The 18,157-nt window shown below is 38.2% G+C and overlaps 1 protein-coding gene and 1 pseudogene across 3 annotated transcripts in view; both read left to right on the top strand.

Annotated features, from left to right (window-relative positions):
* LOC101096389 overlaps window positions 1-11,083 on the top strand; it is a 29,553-nt pseudogene extending 18,470 nt beyond the window's left edge.
* The window catches only part of ANAPC10 (anaphase promoting complex subunit 10), a 312,895-nt gene that overhangs the window by 130,495 nt on the left and 164,243 nt on the right, over window positions 1-18,157 (top strand). The gene's annotated exons all lie outside the window — the stretch shown is intronic.

Consider the following 18,157-nt stretch of genomic DNA (forward strand, 5'->3'; position numbering starts at 1 on the left):
ACTGCATGTGACAGAAGGCTTTCTCTGTGGCAGGTGTGCCTCAGACCAGGCATGGGTTTCATTTGGATGAGTCTTTGAAAGTTCCAAGAATTAGGGGCACTTGGGTGGCTCAGTCGGTTGAGTGTTGGACTTCAGCTCAGGTCATGATCTCACGGTTTGAGGTTCAAGCCCCACGTTGGGCTTTGTGCTGACAGCATGGAGCCAACTTAGGACTCTTTCTCTTCCTCTCTCTCTGCCCCTCCCCTGCGCGCGCGCTCTCTCTCTCTCTCTCTCTCTCTCTCTCTCTCTCTCTAAAAATAAATAAGCATTTAAAAAAAGTATGAAATTTCCAGGAATCAGTGAAAAAAGGGACTTGAAGAAACTTAGAAATAACTGGTCTAATCCCACTATAGCCTAAGAGCAGGCCACTTCCTGGAGAAGGAATTCAGTTCCTTCTGTAGGACTTAGCTAAACTGTTCCATGCGGTTCAGACCAAGAGGTGAGTCACTCAGCTCGATTCAAGAATCTGTTCTTTCAACCCCACTCCGTCTCCCTATTGGACCCTTGTTGTAAAACCCATTTCTTGCATAGTACCTCTCCTTTCCCTGACGTATACATTATTGATTACATGTGTTGTTTTTCGTTAAAAACACTTTAATCTTTGGGGCGCCTGGGTGGCTCAGTTGGTTAAGTGTCTGACTTCGGCTCAGGTCATGATCTCATGGTTTGTGAGTTTCAGCCCTGCGTCGGGCTGTGTACTAATAGCTCAGAGCCTGGAGCCTGCTTCTGATTCTGTGTCTCCTCCTCTCTCTGCCCCTCCCATGCTCATGCTCTCTCAATAATAAATAAATGTTAAAAAAAAAAAAAAAACCCAAAAAACACTTTAATCTTCTTTCTTTTGCTTGGACTGGAAATGCTGGGAATTACAGTTAGTAATTATATGATTAGCAATTATGTGTCCAACAGTGAAGCTGAATATAGTTTTACTCATATATATTTTTCCTTAGGTAGTATATAGGCATGATTTTCAATTCCAAGGTCCTTTTCACAACTAGCCTTTTTTTTTTTTAGACCCCTTAATTACAATAAAAATAATTTACAGGGTCCCTTTTGTGAGCTGGTTTATAACACAGAGATGCTGGCATAGTATTTATACCTACATAGATAGGTTTAAAAAGAAGATACAGTCAGGGGCGCCTGGGTGGCTCAGTCGGTTAAGTGCCCGACTTCGGCTCAGGTCATGATCTCACGGTCTGTGAGTTTGATCCCCGCGTCATGCTCTGTGCTGACAGCCCAGAGCCTGGAGCTTGCTTCAGATTCTGCGTCTCCCTCTCTCTCTGACCTTCCCCCCTTCATGCTCTCTCTCTCTGTCTCAAAAATAAATAAACGTTAAAAAAAAATTAAAAAAAAAAAAGAAGATACGGTCAAATGGGAAGTTTTTTCATTGAAGGCAATTTTATTATAATCATAAGTTTTATCTTTTTTTTTTTTTTTGTGACTGCTTCTTTAAATAGCAGCCATTCCTGGTTTCATTCTTTAAATACTTCCCTAAACGAGTAAAGCTAAAATAGGTGCCTTCAGCTTTTCTTGAACCATAGAGATTTTATTTTATAAAAAAAAAGAAAAAAAAAATCAAATTTCCTTGAGGCAAAAATTGGAAATTTGACTTTACTCAGGGTTCTTCAAACTACTAGTTACTGAAAGAAAAAGTGAGAATTATGGAATGTTAGCTCTCAAAACCACTTAGTTTCATCTCTTTATTTAACAGACAAATAAACCAAAGCCCTATGGGCCAGCCAATTCTCTGGTAGGTTACACAGTTGGGTGGTGGGGAAGTCTATGGGGATTTGTCTCAACTCTGAGTGATTCTGTTTAACCCTGAGTATTTGGTGGGATCTGGCTTGGGAAGCAGTGAAAGAACAGAAGCTAGGTAAAAACAACCCATGACAGGTTTATGGCCAGCTCATTAAGTGAAATCCTTTGCTTGACACTGTATCACTTTCTTTGCTGGGTGTGGATTGACAGGTATTGATGAAATGTCTTAGGTTCTCATTCAAAATGCCTGGTGACAAATTAGAACTTTGACAAGTCGAGGTTATCAACAAAACCACAGGGTGAGTCTGTGGACTCTAGCCTGTAATAGTCATTATACAGTCTCTAACAAGCTTCTGTGCTTCAACAGAGATGCACTTGATCTCTTCACCCCCCAAGAGTAGATTAAGTGCTTCAATAAATATGCCATTAAGATACTTCATTGAACTAAGCCATTAGTACACACCTAAAATACACTGGAAGCAGAGGGCTGTCAGCCACCCAAGAAGATTATGAATGGCCTAGAGAAATGCCTAATGCTGTGTTTGCTTTGATATTGCATTATTAAATACAATTTTCCTATTGGTTTCAATAAAACTAGAGTGAAGAAAATAGCAAATTCCTTTCCAGTCTACTCTAAACGAGTCCCTCTGCCACCATGTCTACTTGGTTGTGGTTCTGTCTACATTAATTCCTTGACTTTGTGCCTGAGTCAGAGTATAGGTTTCAGAGTACCCTTTTACCACCAGCTAAACCTCTTTGGGATTTCACTTTCTTATTGGAGAAGCTAAATTGGAAGAGTTTTAGATATGTTTACCATGGATATACCATTTATGTTGCTTGTCTGCTATTTTCTTTCTTACCTTTCTGGACATAATATTCATGATAATAGAAACAATATGGTAATAGAATTTTACCACCACATGAAACCCAGGAGATCATTTAACTAAACCCTTCATTTTAGGGGTGAATAAATTATAGATCAGAGATGTGAAGAAACAGTTATTTGTGATGCCTTTGCTGTCTTAAAGGGATTCAGTATCTGTAGCTTATTTTTTTCCTAAAATTTAAACTTAATTATCCTCTTAAATCCTTACTTGTGATTTGGCTTTTATCACTTTCTAGTGGTTAGTGTGATTTGGGTGAGAAAACTTAGGTGCAGAGAGACGACTTGACCAAAGTCAGAGATTGAGGTAAACTAGAGAAAAACCTGGTGTTGAATTTTAGGGTGCTAATCCACGGAAAAAAATCCCTTTAAAAAAAATCTGCACTCACTTCTTTTAATATTGGAAAAAAAGATAATAAGAATCTTCATTTTTCACATGTTTTTTGCATAGATTAAAAACTTTTTTTATCTTAATTTTTTTGCTTAAGTATAGTTGACACATTATATTACACTAGTTCCAGGTGTACAACATAGTGATTCAACAAGCTTATATATTATACTATGCTCACCACAAGTGTAGTTACCCTCTGTCACCATTCAAGGCTGTTCTAATATCACTGACTATATTCCTTATACTGTGCCTTTTATTCCTGTGATTTATTCATTTCATAACTGCAAGCCTGTATTTCCCACGTCCCTTCACCCATTTTGCCCATCCTTCCACCTTCCTCCCCTCTGGCAACCATCAGTTTGTTCTCTGTGTTTATAGGTCTGATTTGGCTTTTTGTTTATTCATTTTTTAAAAATTCCACTTATGAGTGAAATCATATTGTATTTGTCTTTCTTTGTCTGACTTATTTCACTTAGCTAGTACCCTCTAGGTCTATTTGTGTTGTTGCAAATGGCAAGATCTCATCCTTTTTTATGGCTGCATAGTATTTTACACAGCACCTCCTTTATCCGTTCATCTATTGATGGACTCTTAGATTGCTTCCATATCTTGGCTATTGTAAGTAATGCTGCAATAAACATAGGGATACATATATCCTTTCAAATTAGGGTTTTCATTTTTATTTGGGTAAATACCTAATAGTAAAATTATTGGATGATATCATATTTCTATTTTTAATTTTTTTGAGGAACCTTCATAGTATTCTCCACAGTAGCTACACCAGTTTACATTCCCACCAACAGGGATTCCCGTGGGCAGATTCCTTTTCTTCACACCTTCATCAACACTTGTTATTTCTTGTCTTTTTGATTTTAGCCATTGTGACAGGTATAAGGTGATATCTCCTTGTGGTTTTTATTTGCATTTCCCTGATGATGAGTGATGTTGAGCATCTTTTTATGTGTCTGTTGGCCATCTGGATGTCTGCTTTGGAAAAATGTCTATTCACGTCCTCTGCCCATTTTTTAATCAGGTTGGCTGTTTTTCTGGTGGTGCGTTGTGTAAGTTCTTTATATATTCTTAGATATTAACTCCTTATCAGGTATATCATTTGCAAATATCTTCAGTAGACTGCCTTTTTTGTTTTATTCATGGTTGTGCAAAAGCTTTTGGCTTTGATATAGTCCCAATAGTTTATTTTTGCTTTTATTTCTCTTGTCTCAGGAGACGTACCTAGAAAAATGTTACTACAGCCATTGTCAGAGAAATTACAGCCTATGTTCTCTTCTAAGTATTTTTTTATGGTTTCAGGTCATACACTTCAGTATTTAATCCATTTTAGTTTATTTTTTGTGTGTGGTATAAGAAAGTGGACCGGTTTCACTCTTTTACACATAGCTGCCTTGCTCCTAGCACCATTTATTGAAGAGATTGTCTTTTCCCCATTGTATATTCATCATCCTTTGTCATAGATTAATTGACCATATAATCATGGGTTTATCTATGGGCTCTCTCTTCTGTTCTGTTGATCTATGCGTCTGTTTTTGTGCTAATGCCATACTATTTTAATTACTACAGCTTTGTGGTATATCTTGAGATTGGGAATTGTGATACCTCCAGCTTTGTTTTTTTTCTCAAGGTTGCTCTGACTATTTCAGGTCTTTAGTGGTTTCACACAAACTTTAGTATTATTTGTTCTAGTTTTGTAAAAAATATTGCTGGTATTTTTATAGGGATTGCATTGTATCTGTAGATTGCTTTGGGTAATATGGACATTTTAACAATATTAATTCTTCCAATCCAATTCCAGCATGGAATAACTTTACATTTGTTTGTATCATCTTCAGTTTCTTTCATCAGTGTTTTATAGTTTTCAGTGTACAGGTCTTTCACCTCTTCGGTTAGGTTTATTCCTAAGTATTTTATTCTTTTTGGTGCAATTGTAAATGAGATTGTTTTCTTAATTTCTCTTTCAGCTACTTCATTATTAGTGTATAGAAACACTACTGATTTCTGGGTATTGATTTTGTGTCCTAAAACTTTACTGAATTTACTTATTCTTGTAGTTTTTTGGTAGAATCTTTAGGGTTTTCTATGTATAGATCATGTCTTCTGCAAATAGTGATAGTTTAACTTTTTCTTCACCAATATGGATCCTCTAATTTATTTTTCTTCTCTGATTGCTGTGGCTATCAGATTTCTGGCTCTGATTTCCAGTATTATGTTGAATAACAGTGGTGAGAGTGCACATCCTTGTCTTTTTCCTGATTTTAGAGGAAAAGCTCTCAATTTCTCTTCATTGAGTGTTAGCTGTGGGTTTTTCATACGTGGCTTTTATTATGTTGAAGTATGTTCCCTCTAAACCTACTTTTTATCATGAATGGGTGAGTTGAGAGTTTTTATCATCAATGCATGTTGAATTTTTTCAAATGCTTTTTCTTCATCTCTTGAGATAATCATATGATTTTTTTATCCTTAATTTTGTTGATGTGGTATATCATGTTGATTGATTTACAAATACTGAACTGCCCTTGCATCCACAGAATAAATCCCACTTGATCATGGTGAATCATCATTTTAATATATTTTTGAATGTAGTTTACTCATATTTTGCTGAGGATTTTTGCATCTGTGTTCATCAGGTATATTGGGCAGTACTTTTCTTTTTTTGTGGTTTCCTTATCTGGCTTTGGTATCAGGGTAAAGCTGGGGTTGTAAAATGTTTTTGGAAGCTTTCCTTCCTCTTCTATTTTTTTGAATAGTTTGAGCAGAATAGATATTAATTCTCCTTTAAATGTTTGATAGAATTCACTTGTGTAAGCCATCAGTTTTGGACTTTGTTGTTTGGTAATTATTAATTACCAATTCAATTTTGTTGCTGGTAATTTGTTCAGATTTCATATTGATCTTTAATATTTCATCTGGTCCAAGAAAGACTCTGAAAAGTTAAATATATCCTGCAAATTTTGTAAAACAACTTTTCAAATGGCTTACCTGGAATGACATGTTGACTTATTAAGTTCAGATAATTTTTTAACTTGTTTGTCTTTTAGGGGAAAGGGGTGGTTATGATTGATTTCAGTGGAAGACTTCAAGTTGGATTGATGCAACCAACTTAAGCAAACCCTTTTTTTCTGAATTAGCTCATTATCTTACATGAAGAATGAACAAGTTTTAAAAGTAATCTACTACTGACCAGTATTATTCCCTTTATTCCAATAAAAACATAGTTAAGAATAATGAAGTGATGGGATTGTGTAGGACTTTTTACAATAAGCATGTGTTACTTTTATTGTTTTATTAAAAAATATATCAGAATTAAAATAATGTGGGTTTATGGTGATTTTATTTTCTGATCAGATCACTTATTAGTGCTCCCATAAGACCATGTATCATACATAACAGCACCACTGAATTTCATTTCTATTTAAATTAATAAAGTTTCAGGAATCCTTGACACCAGAATACAATGACTGACAGTCATATCCTAACCTTGTGAAAATGCGGTAATACTCATTTGCACTGTCTTCTCCACAGAGACCATGTCTTATTTATTTTGTATCTCCGGTTCATAGAACAATAATGCACTCAATGAGTATCTTTTGAATGAATCTGTTTATCTATCAAATTCTATAATCCTGGTGTACATTCTGAGTTCCTATGGGTAGGGCAAAATTCTAGTTCTAAATGTATATAAAACAGAGTAGTGTCCTAATTTGGCATTATAGATCCATCATATATAACTTGATACAGCTGTTAAAAGAGAGGAGGCTGCAAGGCATAGTAAATAGTAGAGAATGCACCCTTCTCAATGCTGATGACATGGTTTTATTAATACAGACCACGATTTTCCTTTAGAGCTGCTGAACCTATTGCCTACTTACTGTCAGAATAGTTTAACATCAACTGTGCTACAGCGAAAACCATTGTATTTGACAGACATTCTCCAGTATTTAAATGAACAATACTAAGTAACCCCATACAACAGGTCAACTCATTCAGCTATTGGAATGTATATTTTGCTGTTAACTTACGCTGGTGGGTCCATGAGGATACAATTCTACTGAAAAAAAAAATAGACATTCACCAAAGGCCGGGCTGAACTGCTTTTATGGTCAAAGCAGCCCGTTGGTAGTTTACAGAGTGCCTGGCTCTCTAGGAACCACCCTCCTCCCTGCTTAGAGAAGGGGATCCTAATCCCTCCTGCCAGCCGCCTTTGCCTCGCTCAAGATTACATGAGTCTTTAGATTCTGAGGAAAGCTGCCAGCTGCCTTGACTGGAAAAAAAGATAAGAGAAACCTTGCTGAGGAGAGGGAGGGGCCAAGACTAGGAGGGAGTAGAGTGGAGCTCCTGGAGGGAGCTGAGGGGATGAAACCCAAAGAAGAGATATGCCCGCAAAACAAGTTGGAATAGTGAACAAAGGCTCTTCAGTGCCTGGGCTGAGGTAGAATAACAAGGGGAGAACCCCATGGTGGTGCAGGAGGAAGATGGCGAAGGGGTGAGGTTACTGATTGCCAGGGGAAGGGGACAAAGGGAAGAAGAGCTCAGCTTCCTCATCTGTTCCTCCCTTTGCATCTAAGGTCTACCTTGCAGGGCTGTACCTTTGTTTCTACCAGTTGGGCAACTGACATAAAAGAGAAAGCACAGACACCACTGAGAGCAGTTCTTTTTGTATTTTTAAAAACAATTAAAAAAAAATTTTTTTTCAATGTTTATTTACTTTTGAGACACAGAGAGACAGAGTATGAACGGGGGAGGGTCAGAGAGGGAGACAGAATCTGAAGCAGACTCCAGGCTCCGAGCTGTCAGCACAGAGCCTGACACAGGGCTCAAACTCACGACCATGAGATCATGACCTGAGCCAAAGTTAGATGCTTAATCTACTGAGCCACCCAGGCACCCCAGGAGCAGTTCTAAAGCAACAGAAATACTGTGGGCCCATCAGGGAGATGCTGTTCCTGAAGCAGTTATTGGAAGTGTGAACAAAGCCTGGTGATAGTTAACACCAGCCTTCAAACCTTCTCAGGCCCAAATTGTCTTCCACCATTTATGGCACAAGACCCTAGGGTCTCAAGTGAATACTCATCTGAGGATTTGAGCAGAGTCAGTATTACTTTTTGAGAAAATAATTTGGCCTTGTTTATTAGGAAAACCCTGTGTCCTGATTCTTCACAGAGGTAGAGAATATCTACTAGAAAATGTCAGGCTGCTAAGGAACTTTAAAAAATAAGGTTTTTTTTTTTTCTGCCATGTGTGGCATTTTAAAAGGCAGTATGAAATATTGGCATCTCAGATCCCGGTAGAGGATTCAATTATGACATGACAGTCATTTGCTTGCCAAAGCGTGGCCGCAACATCTGTTATGTTAAAGAAAGCTGTTAGGGCAGCTGGGTCAAGTAAATTCTGTAGAAAAAATTTCGTTTCAATGGAAAGCCGGCCTTGTGCATAGCAATCCCTTCCAGATGATAAGATAGATTCTAGCCCAGTGCAATGTCTTTGAGCTATTCTGCCACAGTGGTAGGCAACTGATAGATACGTATATTATGTCTGATCCAGCAGTGATTTTAATTTACTTCCTCCGCCACATGAAAAAAGTAGTTTGGCCCTATTTACAACGTTCCTTTAATCCTTGTGAATTTGTGCTGCTTTGACTTTTCCTTTGAACTGGTTTATAACATCTCTCTGGTTCCCTCATGTCATATGATTAAAAAAAAAAAAACCCTCTATAACTCATGTTCATTTTAATGGCTGTATGGGAGCCATGATTTTACCATTTTCTGAAAATTATTTTTTAACAGCTCTCTTCTCTGCTAGGCTCTCAAAGCACTTTTTCTCTACTAGAGGTAAGAAGAGAAACTAATATTTACATATTTTACCAAATGTTCTTCAAGTGACCCAAGGAATCTTTGAAGTCAGTTCATCAGGGAGAAAATTATTGCAGCCCAGCTCAAGCTCCACCAGGAGGCTGACACTTTTATTGTAAGCCTTGATGTTCTGGTGCTTTTTCAGGTGCCTCTGTTCTTATCATACGAATTCTTGTGAGCTGATTTCGCCCTGCTCTCTGGGGAGATAGCTTCAGGGCTTCTGAGCACCAGTAAGGTGAAGTTTGCCAGTTGCCCCCTCTTTTTGCTTATTCTGGGGCACTGTGACCTGCCCTAAATTGTTTTTGAGGAAGGTAGACTCTATTAATTCATAAAATAATTGCCATGCCCCTCCCTTTTCCTGCTATCAAATAGCCAAAATTCTTAAGGTTGCTCTGATGTTCAAAATGACAAATTTTATCTGAAAATGACGTTTTCAGGATGCAAGGAACTGTTAAGAACTATAAAGAAAACTTATTTCGCAAATTTTGTTCAAGTGTGGAGTGGAGTATTTTGTGTTGGTTTGCACTCAGCTGCAAGGACCAAGCAAGACAAAACCTCTGTCTTCAAGGAAGTCATAGGGGAGGAAAAAGCAACAACAACAAACAAACAACTCACACATACAACTAACTATAAAATAGTGGGAGAGATCATCCAGTAGCAGTGGCCAGCAAGGAGACAAGGGCACGACAGAGGGACACCGTGCCCTTCTTTGACGTGCAGAAAAGCTGGGTCTTAACTTAGATCATTGGATGTCAATCCGAAGTGTTGAGCAGCCTCACAAGATTCCAGGTCAATGTCATGCTTTTGAAAAAGAGTAGATAGAATGTATACATGGAATCAGTGGTATCCATGCAGAGAGAGAGTGCAAGATAGAATCTGATGATTTTGTAGAAGGTCTGCTTCAGCAGAAAACGATGAAACGTCTGAGTGGCATCAGGACACAGCAGGATAAGCTAATAAAGGGAGGGGAGTATACACCCTTGCCTCACCACCTGGGCAAGGAGGACCTTAGGCCCTGAGCTGAGCTACTGCTCCTGGTGGCTCCAGACTCATTTTCATGTTATCTCTTCTCCACTGAAAAGCTCATTTACTGAAAACCTTTTTGTGAAGAGTAAGATTGTTCTATCCTATTAAAAAAATAATAATAACGTGAGATCAGGGCTATACTTAGCAGTATGAATGCAATGGGAGAAACAGGATGGGGCCAAAAAGTGAATATAATTGCTTGGTAAAGAAATTTATCTAGAATTTTAATTGAACGGACTTGAGAGTTGTCCAGTCAGTTTACAGATGAGGAAACCAAGTCCCAAAGATGTTATATGATCACAATTTTTCCAATGATGTAAGGGTAGAGACATAAAAGTGTGTGCTCACACCATGATTGAATAGCACATACATTTTACCTCTGAAGCTACAGCTGCTTTTTTTGGTCAATACAGTGAATTAGCCTGCAAAACGTGTTGCTGTATCTCTAGTCAGTCTACTTGTGAATGTAAAGAAGTCATTTGTAAAGGCTTTTGGCAGGCTAATGTGTTAGGCCTGGGGGAGAATTTCTCAGGTTTTGCTGGATATCCCATTATCTGAGCTGTTATCTAAGCTTCAGTTCTGGGAGGTCTCCTGGGCTAAAGCAGACAATCTAGTAACTGGGGAAGCTGAGATGGGTAGTGGTTGTGGTACCGCTAGCAGGATTTATCTCCTGGATTGGCCAGAATTAAGTGGAGCAAGAGCTACAGCTTTTTTGGCCAGGGTTCAGGGCTGGGCTCCTATCCCAACAGGGAGCTAGGGTGAAAACCAGAAGCTGGGCAGGAGGCCAGTCAGATGAAATGGTAACTGAATTCCTGGGGGTCTCCATTTCCCTCCAGGAACACTGGACAAACGAATTCCGGATTCTGTTCACTCATGGGAAGGAAGCTTCAAATGTATTGATGGACTGAGCCATCCCCAACTCAGAGCTCAGGTGGGGAGCAGTTGGGTAGGGTTGGGACAGTCAGGGATTGACAAGGATGGGCACTATCTTTTATAGATTTGGGGTTTCTAGGGCCACCTGGGTGGCTCAGTCAGTAAAGCATCTGACTTCAGCTCAGGTCATGATCTCACAGTTCGTGAGTTCGAGCCCTGCATCGGGCTCTGTGCTGACAGCTCAGAGCCTGGAGCTGGCTTTGGATTCTGCGTCTCCCTCTCTCTCTGTCCCTCCCCTACTTGCACTCTGTCTCTCTCTCCCTCAAAATAAATAAACATTAAAAAAATTATAGATTTGGGGTTTCTTATAAAAATATTACCTATAATAGTAGGAAATCCAGAAAAAGATAAAGAGGAAAAGTTAGAATTAACCATGAATTCATAAGACAATATTATAGATATTGTTAAACTGATTTTCCACTCAATATATTGTGCACATTTTTGAGATCATTAAGTGTATATTTTTATTAGAAATAACTTATCTTGGGGCACCTGGGGGGTTCAGTTGGGGCACCTGACTTTGGCTCAGGTTATGATCTTGCAGTTTGTGGGGTCGAGCCCCATGTCAGGCTCTGTGCTGACAGCTTGGAACCTGCTTCAGATTCTGTATCTCCCTCTCTCTCTGCCCCTCCCCCACTCACTCTCTGTCTCTCTTTCTCTCTCAGAAATAAATAAACATTAAAAAAAAGAAATAGCTTTTCTTATTATACACATATAATGGATAATTGTCTAAGCTGGCATTAATTACCCCTGTTTGTGTAATTAATCTTAATTCTAATCACAGATTGAATTTAACAGTTGAGAAGGATGTGATAGTCATCCTGTCACTCTCCCTTTACAGATACAGAAACTGAGGTCCAGTTTGATTCAGTGATTTGCAAGTTTGAACATTGTAGGTTTTTTTTAATGTTAATTTTTGAGAGAGAGTGTGGAGTAGGGGCAGAGAGGGAAACAGGATTGGAAGTGGGCTCTGTGCTTACAGCAGAGAACCCAATGCAGGGCTCAAATTCACGAATCGTGAGATCATGACCTGAGCCAAAGTTGAACGCTTAACCAACTGAGCCTTCCAGGTGCTTCTGAACACTGTAGGATTAAACAGAGCCAAGGCTAAAATCACTCCAGTGTACTTTCTGTGATACCTTGAATTATTTATTTATTTCACAGGCATGTGGCTTGTCTGCATTGCCAGACTATGAGTTCCTTGAGGAAAGAGCTAGTGTTATGTGGTGCCTTGCTACTTCAAGTGTGTCTTCAGGTCAGCAGTAATGGCATCATCTGGAAGCTGGTTAGAAATACAGAATCCCAGACTCCACCCCAGGCCCAATAAATCAGAATCTACATTTAACAAGATGCCTAGGTGATTCATATCCACACTAAAGTTGGAGTAGCGCTGAAGGAATGGTCATTAAATATTTGTCGTTGTTATGGTGTTTGGTCCCCATCTTCACCTCCCATGGGGCAAATTCATGTGTTGAAACCTAATTTTCACTGTGATGATGTTCAGAGGAGGGTCTTTGAGAGGTTATTAGGTCATGAGGGCTGAACCCTTTGTCCGTGAACCAGGAAGTGGGTTCTCACCAGACACCAAATCTGCCAGGGCCTCTATCCTAGACTTCCCAGCCTCCAGATGTGAGAGAAATAAATTGCTGTTGTTTATAAGCTACCCAGTCTCTGGTATTTTGTTATAGCAGCCTGAATGGACTAAGACAGTGGTATTAATTGTTTTGCTCATAGCAATGGAAACTGATTTCAAGTGCTTGAAAGCAAAAAGGAGAGGGATGGCATTTGTTGGAAGAGACTGATGTGTTATGGAGAATTGAAAAACAGACCTTGGGGATTAAACTTCAGAGACCTTAGACATAGGATTTGGTTGACTTTTTCTACGGGGCTTTAGCATAAATGTGACTCCTGGTAGCAAAGTCTTTCCATTCCGAGTTGTAAATGCCAGAGAGACAGAGAGAGACAGAGAGAGAGAGAGAGAGAGAGAGAGAGAGAGAGAGAGAGAGAGAATACCTTCCCTTGAACCAGGTTTATATTCTCTTCATCAGTGCCCAAGATGCAAGGTCATGAAGCAGCATGGCCATTGGACCCCACCCCTGCAGCCATAAGCCATTCCTGGAGACGGAGGGTAGTTGCAAGATAGACACCATTATAAAAGTTGCTGGCTGTAATTTTAAAACTAAAGTGGTCACGTTTTCTGCTAATAATTGAGCATAGAAGTATGAGAAGAACTATTTTTAGTCTTTTCCCTTCTGCAGCCCCTGTTTCTCTGATTTTCTTTGTTGCTGTTTTTCCATCAAAGAGATCATACATTCTAATGATTTCAGCAATTAACATTTTGCTAGTGACACCCAAATGTACTTCCAGCTTGAATCTCTTTTCTGAGTTCCAGCCTCATATCTCCAAATGTTCTGTCACTACTTAAAGTTCAACATGGCCAAAATTGGGTTCATCATATGTCCCTCCCAATCTCTTTATTTCTATCAAGATGCTACTGTTTTCCATGATAACTAGCATCTGTGGCTCCTTCCTTGTTTTTCAGATTTCAAATCCTGAACTTTAAAATGTAGATTTCTTTAATATCTTCTTTCTATCCTGACTGCTAACCAGAGTTCAAATCTTCATCCACTCTGATTTAGATCATAGTCTGTTACCTGGCCATGCCCCTCCTTCTTTCAAATCTTTCTTTCTTACCATTGCCATGTAGAATTTTCTTAGATTCCACTTGCATCATACTACTGCCCACCTCAAAAAATACTGAATCCTAATTCAGGGTATTTTATTTTATTTTTCAGGATATTTTATATATAGACATAAAATAAAAATATATAGATATAAAATATAAATATATAGATATAAAAGATCTAATTTGGTCTAACCGTTCAGGATCCAATCCAAAAATATAAAATAGATATATAAAATATAAAATATAAATATATAGATATAAAATATAAGATAGATTTTATATATAGATATTATATATATATATATATATATATATATATATATATATATATATTCTTGTGGTTGTCACCATAACATTGGTAACTCGGAGATCCCCACTGTTAATGATCTACTTAAAAATTATTTGAAAAGAAATTTTTCTAGAAATATTCTATGAGATAGATAGCCAACTCTATTAGACATGAATAGCATTAGACATTCTTTATGTTGACATAAAGAATAATGCGTTAGCATAACCATCGACCTGTTAGAGGAAAAACTATTTCTTCTACTCACACCAGCATTTCTGACACCCAGCCTGTGGGTTTTGTACACCAAGAAATTCTCCAACTCTCTGGACACCAACTGGATGTCCTATAATTCAGTTAGGACATTAACTACCTGGAGCTAGTGTAAACTCCACACGTTAAGGGCGCTGGCCCATAAGACTGCACCCCACTTGGGATGCCAATTGCACCTCTAGGCTGTCACCTGTGCTTCTGACTGAATGGCTATGCATCAGAGGTTCCCATGATCCCTTCCCCAGGTTTGATAATTTACCAGAATGGCTCAACAGAACTCAGGAAAAGTGCTTAATTTATTAGATTACTGATTTATTATAAAAGGATACAACTCAAGAGCAGCCAGTTGGAAAAGATGCATAAGACAAGGCGTGCAGTGCCTCCATGTCCTCTGGGCAGGCCACCCTCCCAGCCCACCTAGATATAGACATGTTCAGGAACCTGGAAGCTCTTGAAACCCTATAGTTAGGGTTTTTAGTGTAGGTTTTATTAAGTAGGCACCATTGATTAAATCATTAGCCATTAGTGCTTAACTCCAGCGCCTCCTTCTCCCCTCCCCAGAGATCTGGCTGAAAGTTCCAACCCTCTAATCACCTGGTTGGTTTCCCTGGCAACCAGCCCCCAACCTAAGCTATTCAAGAGCCCCAGCCACCAGTTATTTTGTTAGCATACGAAAAGACACATCATTTTGGAGATTCCAAGGGATTTAGGAGCTGTAAACCAGAAAACAGGGACAAAGACCAAAATATATATTTCTTTTAATATCTCAGTGTCACACCTATTTGTTTTTTTTAACTTTTTATTTTGAAATACTTTCAGAGTTTCAAAAAAAGTTACAAAAATAGAGAGTTTCCATATGCTCTTTATTCAGGTTCCCCAAATATTAATATGTTCTAACCGTGGTATAATAATCAAAACCAGCAAGTTAACATTGAAACAATATTAACTAATGTACAGACTTCATTCACATTTTGCCATTTGTCCCACTAAAGTTCTTTTTATGGCCCAGGATCCAATCCAAGATTCTGCACTGCATTTAATTGGCATGTCACTTTCGTTTCCTCTAATCTAGGACAGTTCTGCAGGTTTCATTTGTTGCTCGTGACTTTGACACTTTTGAAAAGTTCTGGCCAGTTATTTTTGTGGAATGTCTTTTGATTTAGATTTGTCTGATACTTCCTCATGTTGAAACACGCATGTTGAATTATGCCTCCGTGCAAGAATACCACCAAAGTGATGTAATATCCTTTTCAGGCCTATCAGGAGATACATGACATTGGTTTGTCTCACTGTAGGTGATAATTTTGATCACTTGGTTAAGAAGGTGTCTGCAAGATTTCTGCATATACAATTACTATTTCGCCTTTATGATTAATAAGTATTTTGTGGGAAGATATGTTGAGACCATGTAATATCCTGTTTTTTACCATCCTTTTGCTTACTAATTTTTTAATTCATCAATTATCCTAGCCTACAATAATTACTAAGTCAGGTATTGCCAAATGGTAATTTTCTTATTTCCATCATTCAGTCTACATTTATTAGTTGGAATTCTGCTGTAATAAAGAGCTGTCTCTTTTTCCACATGTACTTATTTATTCAATTATTTTTGAATTTATTCAAATATTTATTCAATTCACAAGTCAGTATGGACTTGTGAATGTTTATTCTATGAGTTATAATCTATTATATTACTACTTATTTTCTTGTTCAAATTGTCCATATTTAGCTATTAGATTCCGTTCAGAAGTTGGCTCCTGTGACCTTTCAACATGCCTACATCATTTTGTTGTTGCTGTTTTTGTTGTTGTTGCTTACTTTTCGGCCAGAAAGTTCCAGCTCATCTTGTATTTCTCCTGCCCTAGTCCTGGAATCAGCCATTTCTCTCCACATCCCTGGTTATTTCTATTGCCATGAGGAGAATGACATTTGGAAACCAAGATCTGGGTTCCTGGTGTGTTCATTCCTACCGTAGTGTCATTGCTTCTAGGCCTCTCAGTGGACAGAGCTGGGAAGTGTATGCATATATATATATGTACATATTTATGTATGCATATACATATGCATATATGTCTACTTCTATAACATTAACTTTTAATGTGCTTTCTGTGGGGTCATAGATAGGTGACTTGTAGCTATCTTTTAAAATTTTTTTTCAATGTTTTATTTATTCTTGAGAGAGATGTTTTATTTATTCTTGAGAGAGAGAGAGAGAGGGAGAGCATGAGCAAGGGAGGCACAGAGTGAGAGAGGGACACAGAATCTGAAGCAGACTCCAGACTCTGAGCTGTCAGCACAGAGCCCGAGGTGGGGCTCAATGAGGAGCCGTGAGTTCATGACCCAAGCCGAAGTCGGATGCTCAACCAACTGATCCACCCAGGCGCCTGACTTGTAGCTCTCTTTGTGGATATCTTTTACTGGTTCACTTTGTATTTAAAAAGAAAATATGAAATAATAGTTAGAACTGGTTTAGCTGCATAAAATAAACAATGTTTGAAATATTTCCAAACAGTATTTGAAACAAGATAAAGGTCGATTTTTCCATTTTTCTATTTTATAAAAGAAGTTTGGAAGTAGACAGGGTGGAATGGAAGTGTCACAGTCATTAAGGACCTAGACACCATCCATGTTTGTGTTCTACCAATCCTAACGTGTGGCTTCTGTTTTCAAAGTCATGTCACAACTTCAGATAATGGTCCAATATGTCTGTTAGAGTTCCAGCCATCATGTCCACATTTCAGGTTGGAAAAAAGTAGAAAAGAATAAGGGCAAAAGGAGTCTCTGTCCCAAGTGACTCAACCCTTTCTAGAAGTCACCTGACAACTCTGCAGACATTTCACTGGCTACCCCATCAACATATAAGGCCAAGAAGTGATAACTTTTAATTGGGACATTGTGGCTAGAATGAAAAGTTTCATGATCATGCATTGCTGGGCCCACATTTGAGGTGGCCCCTGTCAGCTGAAGTGGCCTTCTTTGGATATAATGTAACTTTCCCATAGAGTAGAAATTAGTCACCAATTGTTTCCATGGCTTCCATTGTTTCAATGGTTGTTTCCATCCCATTCCTCCCATTGAAGACTTAATGGCCTGGTGTGGGACTAGACCTATAGCAATTGACTGTAATATGATATATTAAATGCTATTATAGAAATAAGTACAAGGTGCTATGAAGGAATGAATAAGTAGCTATAGAAGTCTGGTACGTCTTTACAGGAGTGACGTTTGAGCATGTTTCAAAGGAAAGGGCAAAGAATGAACATAGGTCATTTTAGACAAATGTGGAAACAAGAGAAAGATTTTATATTCATTAAATACAGGGTCTTTAAGTGTGATTGAGAAAGAGGCCTGGATTGGAGATAAATTGTGGAGAATAGGTGATGCAACAAATATTTATTAATTCAACAAATATATATGGCAGACACTGTACTGGGCAATGGGGATACAGTGGTGAATCAGACAGACATAGTTGTTACCTTCTGGAGTTCATAATGTAGCAGGGAGGACAGAAATTGAGCACATAGTGAAATGTGGGAATAATACCTATTCAATATCTAAATAATAGAATGACATCTACTCTGAGAGGGAGGGAGCAGGTATGCAAAGATGGTAGTAACATTTAAGCTGAGCCCTGAAAAATATATAGGGACTGGAAAGAGGAGGTTGGAAGACATGGGGAAGAGGCTAGGAGAAAATTCTGTTATAGTGCTGGACATCTGGATATCCACATGGAAAAGAGTCAAGTTGGACCTTTATCTCACATCATACATTAAAAACTAACCCCAAATGGATCAATGCCCATATGAATATAGGAGCTAAAACCATAAAACTCTTAGAAATAAATGTAGGAGCAAATATTCATGACCATGAATTTGGCAATTAATTGTTAGATATGACACCAAAAGCATAAACAATAAAAGAAAAAATAAATTAGATTTCATTAAATTCAAAAGCTTTTGTGCATCAAAGCACAATATCAAGAAAGTAAAAAGAGAGCTACGCAATGGGAGAAAATACTTGC

This window comes from Felis catus, chromosome B1 (assembly GCF_018350175.1).
Source record: "Felis catus isolate Fca126 chromosome B1, F.catus_Fca126_mat1.0, whole genome shotgun sequence".
Lineage (NCBI taxonomy): Eukaryota > Metazoa > Chordata > Mammalia > Carnivora > Felidae > Felis > Felis catus.